This window comes from Ornithorhynchus anatinus, chromosome 1 (assembly GCF_004115215.2).
Source record: "Ornithorhynchus anatinus isolate Pmale09 chromosome 1, mOrnAna1.pri.v4, whole genome shotgun sequence".
Taxonomy (NCBI): domain Eukaryota; kingdom Metazoa; phylum Chordata; class Mammalia; order Monotremata; family Ornithorhynchidae; genus Ornithorhynchus; species Ornithorhynchus anatinus.
Window position 1 is genome coordinate 166,093,383 of NC_041728.1, and position 5,461 is coordinate 166,098,843.

At 47.8% G+C, this 5,461-nt stretch overlaps 1 non-coding gene across 1 annotated transcript; it reads left to right on the forward strand.

Annotated features, from left to right (window-relative positions):
• Positions 1–2,033: 2,033 nt before the first annotated feature.
• Positions 2,034–2,106, forward strand: TRNAV-AAC. Its single transcript has one exon. It is a non-coding gene; the product is annotated as a tRNA-Val (tRNA).
• Positions 2,107–5,461: the final 3,355 nt, after the last annotated feature.

Sequence of the window (5,461 nt, forward strand, 5' to 3'; positions counted from 1 at the left end):
ACAATCCCTACCTAACAACGGGCTCACAGTCTAGAAGGGGGAGCGTTTAGTATGGGCACATAGTGGTTAGCAAATATCAATTTTTTTATTAATCAATCAATCATATTTATTGAACACTTACTATGTTCAGGAGGACTGTACTAAGCGCTTGGGAGAGCACAGCACAATAGAATTAGCAGTCACGTTCCAGAAGCTTATGCTACAAATGGTTGTGATTTCCCAGGCGTTCAAGCACGGTGCTCTGCACAGAGTAGATCCTTGACAAATATTATTGATTGACAGATGGTTTCAGGCAGGGCTGCCACTCGGTTGATGAATTTATTCTACTCTTTCCCCATTCCCTAATATATTTTAATGTCTGTCTCCCCCTGTAGACTGTAAACTGTTTGTGGGCAAGATCACATCTTCCCAGTCTGTTGTACTGTAATAATAATGATGGTATTTGTTATGCTTTTACTTTGCTCCAGGCACTGTACTCAGTGCTGGGATGGAACAAGCAAATCGAATTGGACACAGTCCCTGTTCCATGTGGAGCTCATAGCCTCAATCCCTATTTTACAGATTAGGTAACTGAGGCACAGAGAAGTGACTTGACTTGCCTATGGTCACACAGCAGATTTGTTTTTCTATCTGTTTTCCCCCTTCTAGACTGTAAGCTGGGTGTGAGCAGGGATTGTCTCTCTCTATTGCTGAATTGTACTTTCCAAGCGCTTAGTACAGTACTCTGCACATGGTAAGCGCTCAATAAATACAATTGAATGAATGAATGAAAGTGCCGGAATTAGAACCTATAACTTTCTGACTCTCGGTCCTGTGCTCTATCCACTAGGCCATGTAGTTTCTCGAGCGCTTAATACAATGTGCTACAATTGGTAAGCATTCAATAAATCCCACTGATTGATCTATTGGTGACCCGCAGCCTTTTTGAAGCGAGAATGGGCTGGAGGGGGCTTTGCCTTTTACTTACATCAGCCCGTTTCCCTTTCATTCATTCAATCATATTTATTGAGTGATTACGGTGTGCGAGCATGGTACTAAGTGCTTGGAAAGTACAATTGGGCAACAGATAGAGACAATCCCTACCCAACAACAGGCTCACAGTTTCCCTGCCTCCAGCAGCTGCATTTAAAAAATAAATCACGGGTTATTCATCTCGTGGTGCAGGGAATACAGGAGGAGGGAAACGGCCATCCAGCATCTACTACAGTGCCCAGCACCAAGTCGGTGGGTGTTCAGTAAGTACCGTTACTACTATCACAATCCCTCCGGGCAGCAAAGGGCCACCTACGGGGTAGGGGGAAAATGCGGAATGGGCTGGAGTGGATCCAGAAGTATGTTTTTTGCTTCATCTTGTTTGTTTAAGAAAGACCACTCTGGCTCCAGGCTCTCATGAAAATCAACAAGATGGCATCCCGCCTCATTCCAAACCTCCCCAGGCACAGGTGTCTTTGCCCAGGGTCACAGAGAGGACACTGATCCCTCGGGCAACCCCGTCGTCCTTCTTGGAGCCAGTGATACAATGGTTTGTTTGTCTAGGGAAACTAGACTCTAGACTAAGCTCCTCGTGGACAGGGATCGGGTCTACCGATCCTGTTATACTCCCCCAAGCACTTAGAAATAATAATACTAATCTATTTATTAAGCCTTTACTATGTCCCAAGCACTGTTCTAAGCACTGGGGTAGATATAAGCTAATCAGGTTAGACACAGTCCTTGTCCCAGATGGGGTTCACAGTGACTTGTCCAAGGTCACACAGCAGACACGTGGTGGAACCAAGATTAGAACCAAGATCCTTCTGACTCCCAGGCCTGGGCTCTATCCACTAGGCCATGCTCTGCACAGAGTAAATGCACAATAAATATGATTGATTAATTGATTGGCCAAGGATGTTCTCATCTAAGGAGGATAAACTGGTGTGCAAGTCTGGGAAAATATTTTTTTCATCCTAAGGAACCATTGGAGTGCGAGCCCCCATGTGGGACAGGGATTGTGTCCAACCTGATTAACTTGTATTTACCCCAGTGGTTAGGAAGTTTCCGTAGTGTAGTGGTTATCACGTTCGCCTAACACGCGAAAGGTCCCCGGTTCGAAACTGGGCGGAAACACTTTAAGAGAAGCAGCATGGCTCAGTGGAAAGAGCATGGGCTTTGGAGTCAGAGGTCATGAGTTCGAATCCCAGCTCTGCCACTTGTCAGCTGTGTGACCGTGGGCAAGTCACTTAACTTCTCTGGGCCTCAGTTACCTCATCTGTAAAATGGGGATTAAGACTGGGAGCCCCACGTGGGACATCCTGATTCCCCTGTGAATACCCCAGCGCTTAGAACAGTGCTCGGCACATAGTAAGCGCTTAACAAATACCAACATTTTAGAACAGTGCCAACTCACCTCCCCCCGACTTTCAACCCTCTCCTCTACTTTTCCATCCTTCCCAGCAGTATCTTCAGAGGAAATCTCCTCCCTCTTCGAAAAATGCCACCCCCTCCACCTGTGCTTGGGACCCCATTCTTATGCATAGAAACTATCTCCCCTTCCCTCCTTCCCTCCTTAACTTCCATCTTTAACTACTCACTCTCCAACAGCTTCTTCCCCTCTGCCTTCAAACACGCCCACATCTCCCCCATCCTAAAAAGACCCTCTCTTGACGCCACTTCCCATTCCAGTAACCATCCTATCTCCCTCCTACCCTTCCTTTCCAAGCTCCTAGAACGAGTCATCTACACTCACTGCCTTGAGTTCCTCAACTCTAACTCTCTCCTTGACCCCCTCCAATCTGGCTTCCGTCCCCTCCACTCCACCGAGAATGCCCTCTCAGAGGTCACCAATGACCTCCTTCTTGTCAAATGCAATGGCCTCTACTCTTTCCTATTCCTCTTCGACCTCTCAGATGCCTTTGACACTGTGGACCACCCCCTTCTCCTCAACACTTTATCCAAACTTGGATTCGTGGACTCCATCCTCTCCCGGTCTCCTCTTATCTTTCTGGCCGTTCCTTCTTGGTATCCTTCACGGGCTCCTCCCCACCCCGCCATTCCCTACATGTAAGGGTTCCTCAAGGGTCAGATCTTGGTCCCCTTCTGTTCTCCATCTATACTGACTCTCTTGGTGAACTCATTTGCTTGTTGTATTGTACTCTTCCAACCCCTGAGTACAGTGCTCTGCACACCGTAAGTGCTCAATAAATACGATCAATAAATACGATCGAATGATCAATCAGTGAATAAGTCAATTGTCTTTATGGTGTGCAGTACTGTATTAAGCGCTTGGGAGAGTGCATACCCAGTACTGAGAGAAGCAGCGTGGCTCAGTGGAAAGAGCACGGGCTTTGGAGTCAGAGGTCATGAGTTCGAATCCCAGCTCTGCCACTTGTCAGCTGTGTGACTGTGGGCAAGTCACTTAACTTCTCTGGGCCTCAGTTCCCTCATCTGTAAAATGGGGATGAAGACTGTGAGTCCCACGTGGGACAACCTGATTTCCCTGTGTCTACCCCAGCGCTTAGAACAGTGCTCTGCACATAGTAAGCGCTTAACAAATACCAACATTATTATTACTGAACTAATATCTCGGGGAGATAAAATCAGATCAGGACCGACATATTTCTTGGGGTGTAGAATGGGGTGAAGGTGAATGGGGTATGTGGGGAGGGGCTGGAAGAAGAAGGAGGAAGGAGAGAGAATGGGGGAGGGAGGGAAGAGGGAAAGAAAAGCCAAAGCAGGGTTCTATAGCCACGTCGTTGTTCCACATGGAGTTCACAGTCTAAGGAAGAGAGAGAACAGGTATTGAATTCCCATTTTACAGAAGAGGAAACTGAGGCACTGGGAAGTTAAACGAGTTTCCCAAGGTCTCTTAGCAGGCAGGTGTCGTATCTGGGATTAGAACCCCGGTCCCCGACCTCCAAGTCTGTGGTCTTTTCACTAAGCCATGCTGCTTCACCCCCTTTGTGGCTGACACGCTCATCTTCTGAAGGGTAGTGCTGATGGAAGTGGGCAGAGAAAGAAAACTGGCACTTGGCAGCCCTTGTGTTTCGGGCTGGAGGGTACCTCTCTGGGTGGCTGGTAGATCTCTGCAGAATCTACAGCGGCCCGGGCGGTAGCAGCATTTACCTGCTACAGTGTACTCTCTCAAGCGCTTAGTACAGGACTCTGCACACCCCAAACACTCAATAAATACAATTGCTCCATTGAATTGTACACAATCTTTAGGCGGATGGAGCGATGGGGGAGTTAGAGTGGGAAAAGACTACCCTTAACCCCCAAACCTAACTGGCCTAGGTTACCCTTCTCCCTGTTGCCCCCTCTCCCCCACCAAAATTTACCCCTGCAACAACCAGAAGCAACACAGGTGTTGTGACAGAAGGGCTTCCGTTTGAAATTCAAGGAGCTTCCCCGTACCTGAACCTGACTCGAGTTTCACTTCTACTTCTTTTCTTTTCCGCAGCTCCATTTCTGATGGAGGTTCCAGGGAGTGGTGAGATTCCCAGAACACAGAGAGCAAGTTGGGGGAACAGAGAGAAGTCACCTCTACTTCTCTGGTTCTCTCCCAAGTAGCCATTTCAGTGCTCTGTGCTGTGAGTGTGGCTTAGTGGAAAGAGTACAGACCTGAGAGATGGGAATCCAGGGTTCTAATCCTGCTTCTACCGCTTGCCTGCTGGGTGACTTTGAGCAAATCGCTTGACCTCTCTGAGTCTCAGTCTCCTCATCTGTAAAATGGGGAAAAAGATCCCTGCTCACCCTCCCACTGAGACTGGAAGCCAAGTGTGGGACAGGGAATGGACTGGATCTCGTGATCTCTATCAGTCCCGTGCTTGGCTACAGTAAATACTTAATAAACACCATCATCTTTATTATTAGGTGCTTAAGATAGGATGGATAGTCCATTAACTGTGAAGCAATGTGGTCTAGTGGATAAAGCATGGGCTCAGGAGCCAGAGGAAGTGGGTTCTAATCCCAGCTCTGCCACTTGCCTGCTGTGTGACCTTGGGCAAGTCACTTCACTTCTCTGTGCCTCAGTTACCTCATCTGTAAAATGGGGATTAAGACTGTGAGCCCCACGTGGGACAACCTAATTCCCCTGTGTCTACCCCAGCGCTTAGAACAGTGCTCTGCACATAGTAAGCGCTTAACAAATACCAACATTATTATTATTATTAGTTATCTCATCTGTAAAATGGGGATTAGGACTGTGAGCCCCACGTGAGAGAGGGATTATGTCCGACCTGCGGAGAACCAGACCTCCAGCCACTCGGTTCACTGTCACAGTAACTCGGGAGGTATTTTGTTAACGTGTCCAACAACTCTGTCACATTGTCTTCTCCCGAGCGCTTAGTACAGTGCTGTGCACACAGTAATGCTTCCCTACTCCTGAAGAACCTCCACTGGTTGTCCTTCCACCTCCACATCAAAAAGAAACTCCTCACCACTGGCTTCAAAGCACTCAATCACCTTGCCCCCTCCTACCTAGAGA